At 40.4% G+C, this 24,626-nt stretch overlaps 1 protein-coding gene across 5 annotated transcripts in view; it reads right to left on the bottom strand.

The window, feature by feature from the left end:
* ELOVL7 (ELOVL fatty acid elongase 7) overlaps positions 1-24,626 on the bottom strand; it is a 76,242-nt gene that overhangs the window by 45,125 nt on the left and 6,491 nt on the right. The window contains exon 1 of one of the 5 annotated variants that reach the window (XM_074328915.1): positions 3,263-3,285. The exons of the other annotated variants lie outside the window; for them this stretch is intronic. The gene's annotated coding sequence lies outside the window, so the exon portion shown is untranslated. Of the gene's footprint in view, positions 1-3,262; positions 3,286-24,626 lie in introns of those variants that run through there. 5 annotated transcript variants of the gene reach the window in all.

The raw sequence follows: 24,626 nt of genomic DNA, 5'->3' as shown, positions 1-24,626 counted from the left end.
AGACTTCTCTAAAGCAACATTCAATGATAAATGAATTAACACTTACAAAATTTTGAAAGAAACAAAAACATAGGCTCTAGGAAATAGTGACAGTCAACACAACAGATGTAAGAGAACACCTTTCCTAGGGCCTCAAGACAAAATTCACGTGGATATATCTTATACCCAGAGATCTCATTCTATCCTAAATAGCATTCACCCAATATAGCTATGTACCAAGGCCTTTACCCCACCAAAAATGGTCCAAGTACACAATTACCTAATCACTCAAACAACAAATGAAAACATCAGATTATGAAGTTGCAACTCATGTTGGCTAGATGATGGAAAGAAAACAATTGCATCATTATTTATAATAACAATAATTCTTACACTTTAATGTGCATTAGACTTCCCTGAGATACTTGTTGAAAAGGCATTATTTCCAGGGCTTCCCACATAGGCAATCCCATTCCAGTGGTCCTTCAACCACACTTAGGGGAACACTGTGCTATCATTTTCCGTTTTTGTTTTAAGACAATGCTTGTGACCACAGTGAATTTTTAAGTGAGTATTTTAGTTTTATTTCACTTAAGAAAATGAAATAAAGCATTTCTTACAGTATGAAGGAAAATGTTTTGGGGCAGAACTGCAGAGGCAGGCTGGCCTCACTTGAGGCAGTGCGTCAGGATCCTTTCCCAGCTACATATTAATACTTAACACACATCTTCATTTCACTTCATGGGACAGGACATTGACATTAGAATCACATACTGAAGGGGCAGGGAGAAGGTGAATTCATTCATTCGTTAAAAGTTTTTACATACAAGGATTTTTCTAAGCCTACTGTTTAGCTATTGTCTACTGCTTACCTAAACTTCTGCTTAAAGAGATTTAATGGAGAATTCATGATGCGGAAATATTGTTCTGTCCAAAACTGGTAATATATTAGTCCATCACCATATATTATTATTCAGCTGAATCCAGTACTAAATTATACAAATTATATGCAATCCTACAGCACAGTATATGTAACCAGTACTGACATTCCACTCTTGTGCGTTGGGACAGCCAGTCAGGGTTTCATGTCTGGCATCCATTCTATTGGCTGGACATCCATGCCACAGTGGTTGTTAATTATGCTGATTCTCCCTCCAGCTTGTAAGTCATATATTTGGTAGTCATCATACATTTTATTTGATTTGTAGACATATCTTACGTCACCTAAATTCCGTAAGTTCTTGTGGGGTAGGGTGGGAAGTTTGTCATATGCAAATTTATATATTACATAGAACTAACCCAGGGGAGGGGAAGCAAAAACTAAATGTCATGGTATCAACAGTTAATCAATAAAGCAAATTGTCATAGCTGATGATCACAATTTGCTGCTAGCAGAAAAGCCCAGTTTTCTTAGATTCAAATTTAAATTAGATGCATAAGCAAATAGGACATATTTATCTCTAAATAACTCACACGACAAGGTCAACTTTTCAAGTTCTTGCTATTTAACTATTCTGTTTGTGTTCTTGACTTCTACTGGGAGGTTGTACTTGATCTTCTCAAAAGATTTTCTTTAATAAGATTTGATTCTGGAAAACTTGAGGAATGTGTTTTCTTTAAGGTCAGTTGTACCTCTTTTTAACCTTAGAAATAAGATTAGTTGCATTTTATTCATTCGAATTATGACCACTTGACCAAATCCTCATGGCTCAAAGGAAGACATAATATATTTAAATTAGACTCTATCTATCTATTTATCTATCTGTCTATCTATCTACTAACAATGCTTCTCTATTCACCTAGTCATAATCTTCAGACAAGCAAAAGCAAAAATAAGAATATAAACAATAAAAACTTCTCTTGAGGGAAAAGGGAAGAGCACAAAGTAACAGAGATACGTGCCAATAAGTCTGACAACACACAGCAAAACTTACTGTTTGGTATATATTTCATTTTCGTCATAAAACATGTGTTGTGATAGGAAAAAGTTTAACCAGTTGTGATCTATGTTGATGGATCAATAGCAATAGTAAGAAGACCCTCACTGGCTGGAACAGACAAGTTGCTAAACCTAAGTGGGGAGAAAAAAAAAATAGCATATGGTAACGAACTAAGGGAGAGGGACCATTCTTGAGTAGATCCGTCATACTGGGATTCATACAGTGGGGATTCTGGACCCTAGCATCTATCTCTAAGGGGCGCCTGATGGAGGGTGTGACTGTCCTTGGATAACCATCTCGCTTGGTGAAAGGTGTCCTCGCTCACTGAAACTGTGCATACAGGCTAGGAACCTCCCTGTTGCTAAACCCAAAGGCTTCTTCCTGAGTTCTTACCTACCCTATTTCCCTAGAGTCCCACACTGTTGATCTCTCCTCCTTCCTGAAGCCCTGACTTTGACTTTCAGAACATACCACTCTTCTAACTGGTCTCATGCCTTTCCATTGTTCAGCCTTTACTCACTTGTTCTGTTGGTGCTTTTCTTCATACTCCTGGACTGAGGGTTTCTCCCCTCAACCCTTGACACTTTCTTTTTCCTTTTATCTACTTACTCCTAACAGTATGTTAACGACTCCCAAATCTGCATTCTGAGCCCCAACCTTTCACCCAAGCCAGAGGCCACCATTTCCAACTGCCAATAAACATTATAACTTGGATATTCCACTGTCATAGGAAACCAAACCAATCACAGGAGAAAGTCATTTTGCCCAATTTCTACCTTCTACCAATGGCTTCTTTGTCTAACACCTCTAGCGGTGTAACTGGCTTGACTTTTCTTCTTACCTAAAACCCTGGAATCACCTTCGAGTATGCTCTTTCACTTCTAATCTGCACGCTGTTACAAATTCCTCTCACTTTTCTTAGGTGGAAACTTTCTCCAACATTCTCACTGCTAACAACCAGAAAGAACGCCACTTCACCCTGTATTGCTGCAAGTGGGCCTGGACAACTTCTGCCTCCACTCGTATTTCCTTTAAATTCATGCTTAGGGTTAATGTCTTTACCAGAAAAGAAAAATTCCTAAAATACCACTTTCACCATCTTTTCTCCTTCTCGAGAACCTACAATGACTCCCTATGATAAATCACAGCAAGCCCCATATTCTCTGCTCTATTATCTGACTCCACTCTCCCCATTCAACTTCCCACATCGCTCCCTACTATTCTCTAATGTTAAAATCTCCTTTCCCCCCAGTAAGCTATTTCCCACCTGTCCTCTCCCTCCCTCCCAACTCCAAAAGTCATCAACTGTTTGGTTTTGCTCCCATCACATTTTTTCGACTTACAGAAATAGGAACTTGGAAACTTCAGAGGGCGCCTGTTACACACCGTTAGTCCAGTTGTACGTTAGGATTTGTAAAGAGGAGAAGCAGCACTATAACTGGACAGGTAGATGGGGGCTGAATAACAAAGATCCCCAAGGGCAACTGTGTCATACTGATTTCTCTTAGAGACTTAGTTCTCAGGGAAAAACACCACAACAATCACGAATTACAATGAAGCGCAAGGAACTAAAACAAAATACCAAGGCCTCCCTTGTGGCCACCATGTATGAGATTTATAAGAACAAATACTTCCTGCCAGGGGAATTTTACCACTGTGTCCCTCAGATGAAAGCAGTTCCTTTGCTTTCATAAATTAACCGAGAGGTTCAAAAGCAAGGCGGCAACAAGTTCTGCTGAGCCACTTCCCTGACAAAAGTCGGAAAGACTTTTTTCAGTCGCCCAAATCAACCTGTGCCAATTTGGAATCTTTATTATTAGGGATTTTTGCAATTAAAAAGCTGCCTTGATTAAAGTTTTAAAAATTGGTGCTTCTGAAAAGAATACCATTTTAAAAATGAGTTAGTAGAAGCAAACAAATCTGTGAAATGGATCAGTTAAAGCTTCAGTAGAAATTCATAAGGAAGAAGCAGAACCACAGATGACAATCAGTTTTCTGATAAGGTTTCAGCAATCCTCTCAAAGTATTGCTCAAAAAATGAAAGAGGTGTTTACAGATCATGTGAGGAGATTGGCAGGGAGTTTTCTGGAAGGAGGAAAGGGGGCTGACCCTGCATACCACAGGCAGCGAAACGAGGCACATCTGAAATCAAATGTTGCCTATTTCCCGAGGCAAGGGAGTAGGGCAAGTTGCTACCCAAGTTATTCAAGAGAATAACAACAGCGCCCACTTATCAAGGTCTCCAGGTCAGGGACTGTGCTGTTTCATTCACATTATCTTTTCATCCTTAATAGCAACCCTATGAAAGAGGTATCATTATCTTCCTGTCACAGATAAGGAAATAAAGCTCCGAGAGGCTGCAGAGCAGGGGTTCACAGTTCAACAGGACCCTAGTCTATGCTTAACCACTGCAGTAGACAGCTTTCTAGTGTGAAGGGTGGTCAGAGAGCAAGATGGCAAGACAGATTTAACTCACCAACCAACTGTACTAACACCACAGCAGGCCCTACGCTGGGGATTCAAAAGGGGACCAACCACTTCACACCCACTAGGATGTCTATAATCAAAAAGACAGACAATAACTAGCGTTGGCGAGGACGTGGAGAAGTTGGAACGCTCATACATTGCTATTGGGATTGTGTAGGAAACAGTTGGGCAGTTCATCAAAATACTAAACATAGAGTTACCATAAGACTCTTAGGTGCATACCCATGAGAAGTGAAAACATATGTCCACACAACTTGTCCATAAATGCTCGTAGCTGCATTATTTATAATAGCCAAAAAGTAGAAACAACCCAAGTGTCCATCCACTAATGACCCAATAAATATGTGGTATATCCATCCAATATAATACTATTAAGCAATAAAAAGTAATGAAGTACTGATTTGTGCTACAACATGGATGAACCTTGAAAACATTATGCTAAATCAAAGTAGTAAGTCACAAAAGATCATATATTCTATGCTTTCATTCACATGTCCAGAATAGGCAGATCCATAGAGATAGCCAGCAGGCTGGCGGTTGCCTAAGCCTGGGGAATTGGGGAGAGGGACAGTGAGGAGTGACTGGTAATGGGTATTGGGATGCTTTTTGAGGTGATGAATATGTTCCAAAGTTGACTGCAGTGCTGCTTGTCCAATTCTGTGAACATACTAAAAACCACTGAATTGTACACTTTACATGGGTGAATTGTATGGTATGTGTATTACACCCCAATAAAGCTTTTTAAAATGTGGACTAGACAAACTGCCTGCCCTCTTAGAGTTCATATACAAGTAAACAGTTATAATATATAGGACATGCAGAATAATAGCAATAAGCCTAGTGTGCTTTAGCAGCAAAGAGGAGAGGTTACTTACTCCAGCCTGGGAGCCAAAGTCATGGGCAGAGATCAAGAGAGTCTTTCTGGAGAAAGTGATATTAGAGCAGACCATTCAAAGAATAAGTAGGAGCCAGGCTGGTGAAAACAATATAGTATCCTGCGGAACGTAACCTGGGAATATCTAATAAGAGAAAGTCAATATAATCGATTCCATCTGTCCTTGATTATTTAACAATAATCAGACTGACTTTTAAACCTGAGATGGCTCGTGGTTCACATTATTGCTCATCTCCCTAACCCATCATGAAGAAAAGTCTCAGCAAGCTGTAAAGGTACACTCAGGAATAGAAAGTTCAGGCCCCACAATGTGGCAAATCACCACATGCAGGGACAAAATCTAAGTGTCAACCACCCACCCTCACAGGTTGAAGGCTAATGTGGAGTTGTAGGTCTTTGCATGAAGAAGTCTGGCTAGCCTATGGGCGGGGAATGAAAGCCAGCCAGCCTACCGGTAACAATTAGGTGCCGCCCTTCATACAAAAGAAATAATTTAAAGTTGACATGGTGAATAAACTTTGTAGGTTATCACAGTTCTGTTGAAATGAAGGAAGTTGACCTAAAACTGAATGCAAACGGCAGAGATCCCCTCAAAGACTCAAAACCACAGTTGGAAACGTACTCACCAGGGTTTTCCAGCACTACACAGAAGGGTGTTATGAATGAAGATTTTAAAAGACAGAGTCACCTCTAAAAAGGAGCATGGGGTTAGTCAAGCTGTTTTTGCTTTAATTTTTACCAACCTTCTCACCTAGACCTTGATCTCCTGAGCACAACTGTCCCTTGTATATTTGCTCAATCTTGGCTTTGTCTACATATACAACCAATTTTAAATGAATGACTCGGGATTCTAGTGTATGAACCAGTTTCTTGGGCGTGGCAGGCCTTGTATTCACTCACTAGACCCTAAGAATATACTCCTCCCCGCAAAACACACTTATGTATCTATGTATCCAAATCGGCCAGTTTGAGGGCTGCCCATGGAGACCCCACACAGACATGACTTCTAAGAGAAGTGGGTAAAATCATCCGGAAGACCTTACTTTGCTACCGTGATAATTCTTAACGGAGAGGAAAATTCAGAGCTAGAAACTTACCTGCTTCACTTCTCCTAAAATCCCTATCCCATGAAAAGCGTCACATGGACTACGCGGCAGCTAGGTTAGGAAACTGTAGGAGGACCTCACAGGGTGTGTGAAGTGATAACCTTAAACTCAAGACTCATACAGAATTTTAGGTGGTGGTGTTTAAACAAATGCTAGCAATCTAATCTAATGAACTGATATTAAGACTATTATATTATACAATAACCAGCCTACATGACTTCCCCTAACAAATGTGATTTTTAATTGGACTAAAGAATTTCTCGCATGTTTTCCCTCTAAATAACCCACATGAAAATACTTGTCATTCTTTACATGCTTTTGTTCACTCCCTCCTATATGGGAACATAAAACTATGGGAAATACTACCAAGATGGAAAAACACATATCTGAATCATAGAGCTGGGAAAGGATTTAAGAATTATCTAAACCTGCCCCCTAAATTCAGGTAAAGGGGGATAAGCATGACTAAATAAGCAGATAAGTCATCTGTCTTTGTTTAACCTTTATATAAAAAGGAGAAACTAAGTATGATGAAAGCCTTCAGGTGTGCTAAGGCAGATATGGAACAGTGGAGTGACTTTGGAGCCGAGAAGTTACGGTGGTTTTTATCTCAGATCAAGGAAGGGACGTCTCATGCAGATCTCGGGCATAATATGAAATATAGTGTTGGATACGAATCACAAGGCCGGAACCTGTCTGAACTCTGCTGTCTTGCTCCAAGACCCAAAGTCTGGGCAATTTTACTCTTTCTGAATCTCTACTTCCTATATACAAAATGGGTATAATAGAGTATGTCTCCCAGAAAGGTTTTGTGAGGATTAATTGCATGGTTAACCTTAAGCACTACATAATCTAAAGACTTTATCTTAATAGATTGGGATCAATAAGCTAAGACGAACTCCTGGAGGCCAAGGAATGAATGTTATTTACCTGTACCCCAGCACAACCCACAACACCTCAAAGTCAATTCTAGACCAATGGGCCAAATTACACCATAATAGGACTTTGAAACAAGATCAGCATGGATCATCTCAACATTCAGCTCTTGAAAAAATATACACGGAGAGTTGAGCTTCCCTTCAAGTTGTGATACTTTAAATATTTTTAAAAATTAACCAGTGCATGCAAAAATTGAGCACATGATTGATACGTATGCATTTAAATTACTGGGGAAAATATAAATTGTTCAATAAATACGGTTAGGACAAATGGGTAACCAACTGGAAAAAAATAAATTGGAATCTATATCTCATCTCACACCAAAATAAGTTTCAGATGGATCAAAAATTTAAACGTAAAAAGGAAACTGTAAAAATACATAGTGGTTGCTGGAAATTGAGTGAAAGGTACACAGTATGTCTCTGTACTAACTTTGCAACTTCCTGTGAATCTGAAATTAATTCAAAACAAAAAGTTAAAAAAATTATTTGGTGAAAACTGAGATGATTACTTTATAATACTGAAATGAGGAAGGCTTTCCAACCATGACACAAAGCACAGAAGTCATAGATTTAAAGATTAATTAAATAGGCCCACCTAAAATTAAATGGTTGTGCATGTCAAAGCCTAAGTGTACAAAGCCAGAAGACGAATCAAACAAAGAAAATAACATGCGTCTCATATCCCAAAGGACTGATTTCCTTAATATACCAAGGGTGCCAAAAAAATGTATACAAGTGGACACTTTGGACAACGTTGCTCAAGCAGTAGTTCGCCGTAATCAGAAGTGTCTGATGGTAACCACTTTGAGCACCTCTTGTAATTGCAGAAGTCAAACGTGACTTGTAGTCAAACGTGACTGGTATATGTAGAGTATTGCAATTTTAATAGTTTTTTTCCTTTCTTAAAATGTTTGTACACTTTTTTTGGTATCCTCTGTATAAAGACTGCCAGCAAATTAACAAGAAAAATGCCAACAATCCAACAGAGAAATGGATAAAAGATATGAATAGTGCATAGAAAAAAAATTAGAAATAACTCTAAAGTATATACTAAGGTGATGCCCAACCTTACTCAGCAATGTGACACATGCAAATTTAGAGTGAAATATCATTTTTCCTTATCAGATTGACAAAGACTATAAAGTCAGATAACATTGTTGACTAAGGTGTAAAGAAACAGGCACTCTCATACGTTGCTGGTGAAAATATGAATTGGTCCAACCTCTGTGGGAGTGATTTGGCAATATCTGTTGCAATATAAACATCCTATGTGTATACTTAATACTTGTGTGAAAGCTGTATGTACAAGATTTTTTACAACAATTTTTTAACAGCAAAAGAAATGGAAACTTTCCAAATATCCTCCAACATGAAAGTGGTTAACAAACTGGTATATTCATACCAGGGAATACTGCGTAGTTATAAAAAAAAAGGTGAAGTAGCTTTACTTATGCTGCTATGCAATAATAGCTAAAATAGATAATTAATGCCAGGTACAAGACAAATACTTCCGTTTATCTGCACAGAATGTTTCTAAAAAGATCAATAGGAAATTGGTAACATTTGTTACTTATCTAAATACCATTAAAATGTAAAACAATTATATATATATATTTATTAATATTTCCTAATTTTATGACCACACATAGAAGGGAGTGAACCAAGTAGTAACCATCACAATGACATACATTTACTGAGTCTGTGGTTTACTGTGGTTTGAAGCCACAGCATACTGAAAACAGAGTACTCACTAAGCAGGGAAGAAAACAGCATCAAGACAGGCCAAACTCATCAGTAGATGGCCTGGATTTAAGAAAATTTGATGTAGACCCCAATACACGGAAAACGAGCTGACAAAAATCAGCTCATTTATTTATCTTTGTAGCTCACTCTCTCCCTCGTTTCCTAGCCTAGTATAGACTCTTAAAGCAGGTACTCAAATATTTATGAATGAATGAATGAGTGACTAATTGAATGGGTGAATGGATGGGATGGATGGAATAGATGAACAAATGGGTGATCAAAAGAAAGACTGTAAGTTGAAGGGCTTGATCTACCTCTGCTCCCATTACCTCTGACCCTGGGCAAGCCTTAGTCTCCTGTGAGAACCTGTGCAAATGTGAGGTGCTGGAATGTGTGGGTGTTTAAGAACTGTGGTCATATCCTTATGTGACTTACTGGATAAATACTATTATGGGTGGAAAAATAATGCTCCCCCCAAAAATAGTCCATGCTTTAATCCGTGGATTCTGTGACTACGTTACATGGTAAAGGGGGCTCTACAGATGTAAATAAGGTTACAGGCTTTAAAATAAGGAGATTATCCTGAGCTGTCCAGGGCGGCCCAGTATAACCCCATGAGCCCTTAACAGCAGAGAGCTGTCTCTGGTTGGAAGAAGAGATGTGGCGGAAGAGGAGAGCAGACAAATTCGAAGCATGAGCATTCAATGCACTGTTGCTGGCTCTGAGATGTAGGGCTCACGTCCAAGGACTGGAGAGAGGCCCCCTGGCAGCTACGGGCAGCCCCCAGCCGACAGCCAGCGAGGACTTGGGGACCTTAGTCCTGCAACCACAAGAAACTGGATTCTGCCAGCAACCTGAATGAACTTATAAACAGATTCTTTCTAGAGCTTTCCGATAAGAGGCCAGACAGCCAACACCATGTGAAACACAGAGCAGAGCCATCACTCTTGATAACCTCAGTTCTGACCTACAGAACTGTGAGATAACACATTTGTGTTGTTTTAATCCACTAAGTGTGTGATGATAACTCATTATGACAGCAGTAAAAACTGATACTGTCTTTCTATTCAGTTTCAGAGCCATTGGTTGAGCCTGTTCCACATTTAGGCCCTGGGCCAAGTGTGTAGGACAGACTAGTAGGTATAGGTCCTCAAGGAGTCACAAGAACAGACACTCATTGAACAATTCTGTGATAGAGGTTATCACAAGCCCTACAGGAATACAGAGGAGGCGCCTAACTCGCGTGACATCCTCAGATGCTTTACTTATCACTTCCCTAACTCTTTCCCTTTCTACCAATGAATTGGACCACCAACCTTATCACAAATCAGAAATTGCAAGCCATCCTAAACACTACTGACCCCCTCAAGACCTGTGATTTATATCACCCTAATATTTCTCCTAAAAGTCCCTTTCTCTCCCTCACCCCCCACTGCTTCCCACAAACCCCTAGCTTCTATTTCCTGCCCTAAACATCTCTTATTCCACCTTATCTTAATAACTTCTCCACTAACTTTCTTGACTCAATAGCCATCCATTTTCCATAGTCCACCAGTCATCTTTTCAAGGGTTAAATTGATTATGCTATGCTCTAGCTCAAAATCCTTTGAAGGCTGCCTACAGTAAAAGTCTTACTCCTTGGCTATCCTTAGCAACCCTTCTAAGCTCTACTAGGACAAAAACTTTGCCCTAGTAGAGTTTGTGATAACTGTCTCTGCGTGGCTTCTAACCCAGTACCTAGGAAGAATCCAGCACATAGCTGATTCTTGGAAAGTATTTGCTGAGTTAGAATAAAATTAACCACATCTGACTCTCCAACCTCCTGTCTCGCCTCAGAGCAGCCCCCTTTCTCTCCCCTAGTATTAGTTCCAAGCTCTATCTTGCGTCTCTCCCTATGTTCCAATTTCCCCTTCTGGATAAAAAAACTTATTCACCTGGCTTGTAAGCAGATCTCTCTCTTTTTTTTTTAAGACTTCACCCTCCTCTAACAGGGCTTCTTCTCCCGACAGTTCAACCACTCAGGAAAAGTGTCCAGTCTCTTGTGAGCCACTGACGTAAACTGTCCCCTCGCCCACCAAGGCATCTACAGCAAACCCTCGTAGTTTGGGTTACTCAAAGGCGGCCTGTGGACTGATGCAGAGGGACAAATGGTTTATTGCCAGTCTGGCACAAGGCAATCCAGAAATCAAGTATAAGCACTTAGAAATGTTTATGGCAAATTGACATCGCTATGACAGCCAAGTATGTGATACTTGATCAACCAGTTTGGGTGTTGCTGAGTTTGTGTGATGACTCACGTGTGGCACAAACTGCATTTCAATCACGTGCAACAGGACCACTTCTTGTCCCTGGCAGAGCAGAAACAAACACAAAAAGCCCAACTGTCCACCACCACATGTCCTGAAGAGCACGGCCCTAATGCTCAGGTGTGTTCTCGTCTTTCACCTTCAGGATGTTGTTGCTGCCTGAGACGACACAGATGTCCAGTAAATATCAGTGAATAAGTTCATCCACATGTCAACGATACAAAGACTTCCTGAAAGACATGAAATCTGAGCTACTTCTTAGTGATTGGTAGGAACTGAGCCCTTCGGATAATAGGATGAGCAAACGCACTGAGGAAGGAGTGCAAGTGAGGAATAGTGAGAAATATGTTTAAAGATACTGCACAGGCAATGGGGAGCTTTCACATGGTGAAACACTGTGCAGAAGCGTAATTATGTACGAGAGCTCAACCAGATGGTCTGCCCGAGTCCCACCACCCGGGTCCCCGCAAGCTTACCCCAAAGCCCCTCCTCACTGCAGAGCCTCTAAGCCTCAGCGATAGGCTTTCACCCAGCGATAGGCTTTCATCCTGATGGGTTTTCACCCAGTGCCGTGAGCTAGGAAGAATATGACGGAGAGAGCCTAGGGCAGGGAGACCAAGCAGGCTTTCACTGCAGTCATCCCATGAGAAATGCTTAAAGGGCCTGAGAAGGGCAGCGGGAGTCTGGGACGTGCAGTGATGGCAGCCACGAAGAAAGGTTTATGAGGCAACTGGGGAAGGGCTTGGTGATTCACTAGACAGAATAAAGGGACAGGGGAGCACGAGGAAAGTTTCTGGGTAGGTCTGAGTGACAATGTGTGTGATGCTGTCACTAGATGAAATAAGGAACAAAGAAAACTGGACAGGTTTAAGGGGGAGGAAATTCACAAATTTCAGGAAAACAAGCCAGTGGGACATTCAGGGGGAGGTGTCCAGCAGGGACTTGGGAGGAAGGTCAGGGGATCTCAAAACACAGATTTTGGCAGCTTTCCCATCTAGGTGGTGATTACAATCAGAATGGATGGATGAAAAGAAATGTGCTCTAAGGACAGGCCCTTGACTAAAACCATCATTTAAGGGGTAAGCTGAGGTAGGGAATCTTACAAAGAAGATGACAAAGGAAGAGTCAAAAAGACGCGAGGGGAACTGAGTACATGCAGAATCACAGAAACAAAAGTGGGGGAAATTCTGAAGAAGGAGACAGGGATGAACCCAGCGAAATGCACAGAGAGGTACAGTGTGACAGGGCTGAGTGGTCTCCACCAGCTTAAGTGAACCTGGAAGCCCCTGTGACTGTGGGAGAGGAACTTGAAGGAGAGCGATGAGGTAGAAGCCAAACTCGAAAGGCAAGTGAGAAACGCACTGAACAGGCCACTCTCAAGACGCCTGCTTGTGAAGGCTAGAAAACAGGGGGGAGGCATAAAATCAAACCTTGTCATTTTGGGTAAAACCTTAAGGATTTTTGTAGTGACGGGAGGAACAACTAATGAAGGTCTGGAGGAGAAATGGCAAGGAGGGAGACGGAGGCCTGCAAGGTGTGCTCCTCCTCCACTGGAGCAGGTGACAGCTCATCCTCCGAGAGGGGAAGAGAGACAGGAGGGCGGGGCATAGGTAACTTAATAAGGGGGCGGAAGCCAGGCCCACAGTGGTTTAGGGCCCTTCCTGGCTGCTCCAGTGAACACCTTCTTGCCTCACCATGGCCCTTACCTTGTGCTGCGGTTGCCCAATTCCCCTGCCTACATGCAGCACTAGGCTGTGAGCTCCAGGAAGGCAGGGCGGTATTCGTCCTGTTCACCACTCTATGCCCAATGCCTCGCACAATGCCTGGCACACACGAGACACCAATTAAATGTTTAGCTGACTACACAGGGACAAAAAATTAAGAGATTCACCAACAAAAGCTTCGATTTTTCTAGTAACATAGGTCAATGGCTGAGAGTTTATAAGATAGGGTTAGGTAGGGGGTTTTTAAAGAGTAGTGAAAGAACAGGATAGCTTTTATGAAGAACGAAAAATGAAAACACTTCAAGGACAAATTTAAAGCAGTGGTTCTCAGTCTTGGTTATACATTGGAATCACCTGGAGGACATTAAGAACTACTTGAGTCCCACACCGAAATTTCAGATTTAATTGGCCTGGGCAGCCATGGGACTGGGGTCTTTCAAAGTTTCCAGAAGATTCTATTATGCAGCCAAGGTTGAGAGTCACTGAATAAAAGGATTAAGTAATGGTGGTTAGAGTTTAGCTGAAACTGGAAACAATTAATTTGTAGATTATCAATTCACCATGTCACCCTATTTTCCACAGACCGTTCAGCTGCCTGGGTATATATGCAGAGGACCGCCATAGGGTTAATTTGGAGTTAGGCTCTGCCAGATAAATAAGGAAGGGAGACAAGTAGACAGCTGACAGAGTGCAGGAAAACTCAGGTCTCTGAGAGTAAAGAGAGGGAGGTGTCAGAGAGCTGAAAAGCCAGAGGCTGTGGTTTGAAGGTGGCATATCAGAGCTAAGGATTTCTTCTCGGCACATTTCCAGGTGAGAAGGCCCGGAGATTGGCGACGAAAGCAGGCGGTTGCAGTGCTGCAGAGGTTATCACAGTTGGGTCAGACACGGAGCTTTGTCTGACGAGGCTACTGTCTGAAAGGGCTGGGAGTCTCCCAGAGCTACAGCAGGTGTGGGGATGGACCTTCAGCACCTGACTGAAGCTCACGAGGCACATGGGGCTGAAGACGGAAAGGATAGATAACGAGGATTAAGAAAGGCAGAGAGGGCAAAGCTCGAGCGGGAGATGTTCAGAAAAGGGGAGTTTTGTATTATTTTCCCATGGAAGTTGTGGGGACAGAGCCAGGAGTGCAGTTTCCAGGCTCTCAGCCTCACGTGGAAAGGTGCTCACTCGGGTAGTAAATGGCCATCAACTGTGATTGGATGGCCATCAGCTGTGGCTAGTTGGCCGTCAGCTGTAACCAGTGAGCCATTGGCCACTAATATAACTGCTGTGGCTACACTAGCAGCAAGAAATGGGGGCTAGCAAGGGCGGATTGTGGATTGCGAATTGCAGAGAGGTGGATTGCAGTTAACAAGTGAAGTTGTTTGGCAGAGACAAGTGGATGGCGGGTTGCGGATCGTGTGGCTCCTGCCTCCTGTGTCTCCAACCCAGCCGCCAGTGAGACTATAGTGGTATGACTCCCCTACCTATGGCTCCGTGGATGTTCCTTTTTGGCCTCACCTTGTCCTGCATTCTTATGTGGGGGGCGGGAGCTCAGACCCTGCATGACACCCTGCATGACAGAAGTGAAGAGTAACAGTCTGATTCAAATGTGGCAATGGGAAGATAGGGGAATTCTGGCCAGTCTACCCAGACATGTAGTAACTCTGGATATGGGAGAAAGCCTCTGTGTCTCTCACCCCTGCATCAAACCCATCACAAATCCTGACAACTCCATCTTCTAAATACATTCTAGAATCCACCCACTCTTCATTCTAAGTCACTGTCCTCTCTTACCTGAATTACTGAAATAGTCTCTCACCTGGTGAAGAGGGAACCTTTGTCCCTCTTCAATGTATTCTTCGAATTAAAGGAAAAGCAGAACAAAACAAAATGAAAAACACCCAAGTCATGTCACTTCTCTGCTTAAAATGTGCCAATGTCTTCCCACTTCGCTCACGAAAAGTCATTGTCCCAGTAATGGCTGCAAAGGCCCTTCGTGATCGGGGCCCTGATGACCTCTCAGACATTTCCTTCTCACTTTTCATGCTAAGCTGCAGCCACATTGGGCTCCTTGCCCATCTTTGAACACACCAGAAATGCTCTCACCTCAAAGCATTTGAAACTCTCTCCCCACAACCTAGAATTCTCTTCTTACAGATATCTGCCATGCCCACTGTTTCACTTCCTCCTGCTCTCTGCTAAAATGTCACCTTCACGCCCCCACCAACATGAGCTTTCCTATCTTCATTGCTTTAGTTTTTTCTGTAGCACTTTTCATCATTTTATACTCACATATATTTCACCAGTATGCTATATTTGTTTGTTGTCTGAGCCTCCCATTTCCCAATAAAACTCTAGACATACAAGCTCCTCGGGGGCAGAGATCTTTTTCTCTTTTGTGCACTGCTGACCCTCTAGCACCTGAGACAGCGCCTGGGATATGGCAGACACTCAAACAGTTGTTGGATGGATGAACGGATGAACCTTCTCATAAGCAGTATATAGCGTGGGGTGAGGGGATATGTTTGGAAGCTGATGTGACTGAGAATATAAGAGCTTGAACACAGCAGAACACAGGTTTCAAAGGATACAGGACAGAGCTGAAAGTGTAGTTAATGGCAGGAGGAGACAAGAGAAAGGCTGTAATACCTAGTAAGGGGGTTTTCTTTTAGGCAGTAACCAAGAATTACAAGAATGAGAGGAAAGGTGGGAATCAACTGCCCGCAAAACCTTGCCTTTGGGACAAGCCAGAATTGGCAGTAACAGGTTCAGTGCAGTGGGAAAAGGAATGGGGCATGGAGCCCCATCGGGGGAGAGAGATGGTATGCAAAGCTGGATGGGTAGGTCACGTGGATTAATTCTAGAGAGAATAAAAATGGTGCTCAAAGAGTGGATAAGTAACGAATAGTAAGATTAAATTAATTCATCCTGTTTCTATTTATGGACAAATTCATTTATTTAGCCTCATCCAGGAATGCAGTGTTCCAGAGAAGTGAACATTCTAGATAACTGAAATGTTTATCTGTAGGTGCAATGACTTGAATTTTAATTTTCTGTTGGAAAAAATGTAAAACATTTTTCAAAAGATTTCATCATCTTATACACTGAACTTTTCTGGATGATTCAGGCATATTATTAAGAGCTATAATAACACAGCAGTACCCTCTGGGACTATCCATGTCCAGGGCTATGGACCTTTGCCCTACAATAAAAAATTCCAAATTGTCAGGCATTTCAAATACCTGCATCTGCTTTTAGTGGATTTCCTGCCTCTTCCTATCAGCTTGGTAGCCACTACACTGTTTGTCACCAGCATTGCGGTTTCTGCAAGACCCATTCATTCTAATCTGCTGTCCCTAATTTGTTATGGGATGGGAAATGAGATAACCAATGATGTTGGATGTACATGGGCTGTGATTGAAAACAGAGGGTATCCCTATAAGTAGAGATTTACTCAGTGGACTTAGGGACACTGTTTTCTTTTCCCAGGGATGATTTCACTGACCAGCAGCATTTTGGGTGGGTTGTGAAACTTCATGATAAATGGCCTCTGGGTTGGCACGCTGTTCCTGTGTCTATATTACCTTCTTCACTTCTACCAAAGTGATTATTATTAAGATGTCTCAAGCCTGTTTCATAAATTAAAAATTAACGTATTAAGAACAACAGAGGATTTGTATTTATTCAATGTCTGCAATAGATTTCTCAATTGAGATCAAAATTTATAATTTGATTATTTTAACCAAAGAAAATATTTTCCCTAGAAGTGTGGTTACACTTCTAGGCTACAAGACAAATTGATGTAATGCATGATATATGGAAAATACTTATACATTTATAATAAAGTATAGTATTGTTAAATAGCATTACTTAATTTTTAAGTTAGAGATAATTTTGATATGAAAGATTCCAGAAACAACAACTTAGAAAGACTAACATTTCTCCCCACTATTTATCTGAATAGAAAAATGTAATTTAGTTCAATATTGTCTCAGTGTAGACCCCTCCACGTATGGCTCTTTCAAACAATAGCTCAACTTCAACAAACAAAAATTATAGACGATGCAAAATTAAAACCATGACTGCCCTATAAAAGTGGTCATGGCAAATATTTACAAATGTTTACCTTTATTTATTTAGGTAGGCAAAGAAGGACATTTTCTTCCTAGTTAATTTTACATGGAATACTTAACTTCCATGGATTTTCCTCCTGGTGGGGGAGGAGAGGCAAGGGAGAAAATTCTCGTTATTCTGATTTTATCTACCATTGAATTCTAATCATCTGATCTTTGAATATCTCAACAGTTTCTAAATCTCTAAATACCCCATCATAAAGGAATTGCCCAGAAGAGGCCACCTTGATTAAAAGTCTCAAATTCTACAAATGAACACGTAATTTGTTCACTTAACTTGCGATGATTAACAAGGAATAAAGGAATTTCCAGGATCCCAACCAAAATATTCCCCTGACCCAGTTTCCTTAAGACCAACTCTGGTACCACAACCCACGCATGTTTCCAGGCTCCAGCCTCGGCCTCCTATGCTTCCCTCATCCCAGACCTTCCTCTTCTTCACTTTCCCTTCATGTTCTCTGCCCCTATTTCACACCCTGGTTTCCTCTCCACTTGATGTGTGGCAAAGCCAGCAACCAGAATCACCCAGCTCAACACACGTCTGATCAGGTCCTTTCTCTTTTCAGAAATCTGTATTGGGGTTTTGAGCCAAGCTGAAATCCCTGATCATACGCTTCATTAACTGGACTTCTTTTCCTTTCTACCTCCCTCTCACTTTGACTCCTGATAAACTAATCTCAGCCAAGTAAAATTTCTTGCTGTTCCCTGAATTCTCTGTTACACCCTCACAACTATTGTAATGGGAATAAATTATTCCGAAGACTTTCAGGATGCTGCTTTTTTTTTTTTCCTTTAAAAGTTATCATGTACCTTTAAGAGCATAAAAATTACTTCTACTACTCAAATAAACCCTAAGAATGGATTTGCTCTGCTTTAATTTAACAGAGCGTATGCTTAACATTGTCTCATTTTTATCCCCCTTCAGGTAAAGTGTTTATAGCTTTAGGAATATGTATTAAGTGCATCACAATATGGGACATGTAGGAACATTTCTAATTGCTGACTTTTATGTTCCCAATTCACACTTTTCCCCTGTATTAGCCCCCAAAATGCATGAGAGCTTTAAAATTCATTTGGTATTGATGGACACTGGGAGTAAAGAAATAGCAGAGTTATTAAAATACAAACTGTCAGGTTGCTTAATAACATTAATATTTATCTACATGAAATAAGCACTACTAAGTGAATTTCTACTGTTTTTAATCTTTTCTCATGACGGCTTATACAATTTGTTAAGTAGACTGCATATCATCTTATTAGCCAAGGATTTCTACACTACTACCTTGTATCAGCATCTGCGTTACATTTATTTTTTTATAATTTTTCTGTTGATTGAATATTTGATGGCATTAATGCAATATTTAAAATGTTTTAGGTGAGATAATAGTATTGTAGTAATTTTAGCTAAGTACTGATCTTCTGGAGATATACTGAAATATTTATAGATGACATAAGATTAGCCATGAGTCTGGGTGGTGTGTGCATCCAGTTCATTATATCATTCTCTCTACTTTTATAAATGTTTGGAAATTTCCATAAGTTTTTTAAAAAGGAAGAAATAAAATTTCCACGTTGAAAATGCTTATAAGGTTGTTCATTTTTTGTTGTTTTTTTAAAGTATACTAGGAGATGGTTTTTGTTTCTTCATCTAAATAGTTCCCAGTTTTTTCCAAGAAAAACTTTGACAACCTTTTAAAAATGCCTACAAGAGGCTACAAAGAAATTTACCAAAATGTTAGCAACGGTAATTTCTTCTTGGTGGTGTGGACGACAAACAGGGATTCTATGGAAAGTAACCTCACAGGGTGATCTGATCACAAATTCTTAACTGGGCAGGTCATGGTGGGTAGTCACGCCCTGGTCCTATAACTTCTTTAGTGAAAGGTTTTAAGCCCTGTCCATTTTTCTTGTGCATCTAGCTTAACACATCTCTGAGATGCTGGAATGAATACCCCTAATGCTCAAGAAAACATACAATCTTGTTAACTATCCTGTAATTCAATCCTGGTTATGCTTTCTCCAGTCTTCCTATGTACCCCCCCTTAATTTTTAATGCGTAAAAGAAACTGCAAAACTGTTATTCTTTGGAGCATTTGAGATCTTGCTCTCCAGCATATATCATCAGTTTGTCTCAAATAAACTCATAAAAATTATTTACAGGACATTTCTTACATCGACAGTGGGATTATGGGTAATGTCTACTTATTTGTTCCAAGTTTTTGTTTTGTTATTTTTTGTTATTAGTTGTCCATATTTCTAAAATCAGCATATACTATTACCCTAGTGGTAATAGCTTGACATGTGGAAGTATGATTTCACATGTCAAGCACAGGAAATCTGTCTATATCATAAATCTCTATACCTTTTCCTATATTTACCATGAAAAATATGTACATGAAAGTCCAGTTATCCACAAAACTACCAATAGTATGACAGCAGGCTAGAAAGGGTGAGTTATGATTGTTATTGGGGAAACTCGTGCTCGAGGAGATAACTCTAAAATGATTAAAAAAAAAGTTGATAAGATTTTGGTCTCATTTTGGCAAGACAGTCTTACTAATACAACTGAGTACTCATAATGGGTCCTCTAAGAGCAAATAGTCTAGAAGAGTCAGGCATTTCTGGGAATGTGATATGCGATATCTTCAATTTTCAATTGAAGCTGGTCTTGGGCAGGGTTCATGCTTGGATATTGATGTGAAACTATGTTTTTGTTTTCTCTTGTTTTTCTTTTAGATGGGGACGTAGAAGACAGGAAAAGTTTCTCTCCATCCTTGAATAAGAGGAAACAGCTCATGTGTTTTTGACACTTTTGCCCCCAACATCGTCCTGTCCTCCTCCTTCCCCCATAATCATTTCCTTTTGGGCAGAATTAGCTGCTTATTCTGTGTGTGACACCTCCTTGAGACGCTCTCAAAGACCTCGCTCATAATCACGACTCAGGGTTCCTGAAACTCAGCATCAGAACCTGCAAGATCCATGAGGGAAGGGACCACATCTGTATTCATTTATTCAATAAATATTTGGGCACCTACTATGTGCCAAGCATACTTCTTGACACTGGGGACACATACAGCAAGATCACTGTCCTTGTGGGAAGACACACAAGTATACAAAGATAAAAGATAAACACAAATGTAAGACAAATAGCAGCAAAAGTTATGAAGAAATGACACATGACAGAGTGATGTGATAGCGTCACCAAAGGCATAGGACTGCAACTGTTAAAATACAGGAAGATCTAGAACATTTGGGAAGATCTGAGGGGGGAGTGGTCCTGGAGGACACAACAGAAAGGGCAAAGGCCCGAAGGCAGGAACAAACTTAGCATGTCCGCTAACAGAAAGCAGGGAACGAGAGTGATGCTAGAAGGCTGGGAGAAGTGGACAGGCTGGTCTTGAGGCCTCAGTTAGAGAGCTAGACTTTTATTCTTAGGTGCAATGGGAAAGCATCAGAGCCTTTTTTTTATATACTATTTTTCTTTTTAAAAAAAATGATGGTAAAATACACATAAAATTTACCATCTTAACCATTTTTAAGTGTACTGTTCAGAGGTAACAGGTACATTCATGTTCCTGTGCAACCGTCACCACCATCCATCTCTAGGACTCTTGACATCAGGTAAACGGAATGAACCTCTCATCAGAGGCTTTTAAGCAAAGGGTTGACATACTCTAACTTACATTTTTAAAAATGAATTTGGTTGCTCAGTAGAGAAATGACTGCAGGGAGACAGTAGGATTAGGAGTTTATTAGAGCAGATGGATTCAGGATACATTTTTTGTACAAAACTGACAGGACTGCTGCTAACTTGGACGTGGACATGAGCTAAAGAGACGAGGAAAGCAAATGACGTCTAGAGTTTTACATCTCCAGTGTTTATAGCCAATGTTTACTTCATAAATGAGTGAATACTAATCTAACATTTAAAAAGTAGAAACCTTCCTTCCTAGAGAACTAGGACAACAGACATGAAAACCATGGATGCCGGAGGTATCTTTTTTCTAGGGTCTAACTGTCTGTGGTAATTGTGTCCTTCGAGCATGGACAGTCTCCATAGTTGTTTCATGTCCACATTATATGCCTAATTCTAACATTAACATTGAAGGCTAATCCTTTCCACACATATAGTAAGTTAAATTTTATTAAGCATTTTACACATATTATTTCATGCCTTTCCTAAAGAGCTTTAACCTTTGAGACTAAGGTGCTTTGGATCTCCTCCCCAGAGATTACGTGTATACACAAATTTGATATTTTGGAGAGTTTATGTACCTTCCAAAGTCCATCCATAGACCAAGCTCAGGTTGAAGAAGCCCTGTTCCACCTAAGGTGAGTTGTTACTGTAAACCATTATGAAAACCTATACTTTATTAGCCTAGTCCTGGAGCCTTTGGAGAAATGCTTTCGGAGAGTTTACCTTCATTAATGTCCATAATAAATGAGTTATCAAGAACCAATATTAATTTAAAGAATATCTTTGCATCTTTAGCAAAACTGTTATTCAAAATATTATACGTGAAGCAATTCAAGAGCCTCTTTACAAGAACTTACTTGATAAATCCCTTTTACAATTCATTTCTAGGCAGAAAAAAACATAGCTTCACATCAATATCTAGGCATGAACCCTGCCCAAGACAAGCTTCAAATGAAAATTGAAGATAAGGTATTGTATATCACATTCCCAGAAACGCCTGAGTCTTCTATACTATCTGCTTTTAGAGGACCCATTATGTGTACTCACTTGTATTAGTCAGTAAGACTGTCTTGCCAAAATGAGACCAAAAATACTACCTTACAAATTTATGTTTCATGGTTAAAAAGCAAACCATTAGAGTTGTGGAAACCATCTCTTACTCTTTCAATATGAGCTCCCAGCTAATAGTTAAAATTTAGTGTTCCATTTATCACAACTACATTACCTAGGTTTTCTCCTTCTATGCTTGGATCGTAACGCATTTATTGTGAGCATTTCAAATCTTTTTTGGAAAAAAAAGTGGAATGTAAATTATATACTATCACATGCAAAGTTTTCAATGGTCCTATTTCATAATCACATCATCTGCCCTACCCCATGCTGACTTCCTAAAAATGAGGAAGGAGACTCTACAGGCACATGGAGTAGGTGGCAGGGTGTCCAGTCAGAACACCTGGATTCTAGACCTGCACCTGCCACTCACCAGGTGACCTTGGCAAAACTCACTGAAGTGTTTCATGGCGTGTAAAGGTCAAGCAAGACAAGGAGGAGAAACAGTAGCAGCGGCAGCTGCAGCACACATTTGGCTGTTAATGAGAGGACGGCTCACAGCCTGTCCTTGCTCTGTCTACTAACGAAATGGTGAAGACCAAAGGCTGGAGTTGTGCTTTTTAGGGGGTGCCCAGCAAACCAGTGGGCACTAACATTCCTTTGACCTCAGCCCTACCCAGATCCACAAATGCTAGTTCCAAGAGATTCTCAGGCAGTCACCTAAAGGGGGCGAACTTGAGCTAAGGACATAGAATAAGGAGGGGAAGGGGTTGTTAAACGAGAGAGCTCTGGCTGGGGCTGGATGGCTCAGCCATCTTTGCTAAGATTATGTATCTTTCTTCTTTTACACTTTCAGGTGTGGTTTGGGGTTAGGGTTTATACCACACGGGCCTCAGAACTAGGTACCTCGTGACACTGCGTGGAGCTTCGGTTTTCCCATTTGTACTAACACAGGGGAGGTATAACGCTTGCCCCATTCATGGTCTACAATAAAGGATCAAGAGTAATTAATTTTGTGACTCATAGACAAGGATGGGGCGGGGCGATTTAGGAACTTTGATTTAGGAACTTGCTCCTGGTTGTAGCATGCCGAGTACGTAGGCGGCTTGTGGCACTGGCCAATGAGCTGGCCTTGCTGGGTTTCCATTTCCTCATCCGTAAAAGAGGAGGTTGGCCTAATGACCTCGAAAGTCCTTTCCAGCTCGACACACTTTAACGTGTCTTTAGCAAATTTTCTACAGACTCATGTCCCACCAAAGGTGTGGCTTCTTCCCCCTTCCTTAGGGGGCATCCCTCTGAGGCGCGTCCCTGGTGCCCACCGTGGTGGCAGTGGATCTTCATCAACACCCTAGGATCACCTCTCAAACTGATTAAAAAAACAACAAATTACATTAGAATTCAGATGAAAAGTACTACGCTAGAAAGTGGTAAGCGCATGGGCATCTGAGCACTGACGTTCATACTAAATTGGTCTGATTCCCAGCTCTGTTACGTACCAACCACACGACTTTGGGCGGGTTACTTAACTTCTATATGCATCATTTCTTTGTCTATAAAATGAAAACAGTATCCCCTTCCTGGCAGGGCTTTTGTGAAGAATACACAAGATAAGGCTTATGTGGAAATTAGCACAGTGCGCAGCACATAGCAAGTGTTCAATAAATGCTGTTATTATAAAATGTACTTCTATTTTCTCATTTTATAGGTTCAGTCTTTTCTCACTAACTTATAAAGCTTTAGAACCTACTATATTTCTATGGTTAGTATTTGAATCTAGAATAAGTTTTATCTTGCCCAACTCAACTTGTCAGCTTAATAGCACTAAGAAATTTATCAAATTTAATAGACTCCAGCTGATGCTATACTATGTATTTTTGCTTTCAATTTTTATAGAGGTCATTTAAGGGAGGCAGGAGCCAGCTCTAGTTTATACATATTGGTTCACATTATTAAAATAAACTTAAGTGTTACATGGATGTTAAAAGCCTAATTTAAAGTAAAAAGTATGAGTTGATCGTGTACCATTAGCATGGTATGCTAAGCAAAGAAAAAAGAAATCTCCGTGTACTCTGCTTTTTACATTCCCAACGACAAATATCACTTTTATTAAGGTATGGTCTTAGAATAACTACAGAGGCAAAGGTTCTGACTACTTACTATGCTCTGGCATACACTATTCTAGCCAGACTATAGCAACAGTAATTTTAACTGATTATGGTTGGTTAATAAAAAAATTGTTTATAGTAAAGAATCAAAAAATTAGATACATACCATAAACATTTACTTTACCTTAAGATATATAAATATGCATTCATTCCCAATTTTCCGAAGTAGTTTCGAGTTTTCCTTGAGAAGGAATACCTCCCCAATATTTTTCTTATATAAACCACACTCAGATTTTATTTTACTATTTCCAGTGTTAATTTTCTAAGTGAAAACTGAAAAACAAAAACAACAAACTTGTAAAGCAAGTTCAGGATATTATTTTTCAAGTTTTTTACAATTTTCTCTCCAATCTTTTATAGTTTTCCTGCCCATTTTTTTAGTCACTCATTTTTATGGAATCTTTACAAAGAATTCAACATTGCTTGCACAGAAACAATACTACTCTTTCTGTTTGCACTTATGTTTCATACATTTAC

Source organism: Rhinolophus sinicus, linkage group LG03, assembly GCF_036562045.2.
Source record: "Rhinolophus sinicus isolate RSC01 linkage group LG03, ASM3656204v1, whole genome shotgun sequence".
NCBI lineage: Eukaryota > Metazoa > Chordata > Mammalia > Chiroptera > Rhinolophidae > Rhinolophus > Rhinolophus sinicus.
This window is presented reverse-complemented; position numbering and strand designations above follow the sequence as displayed.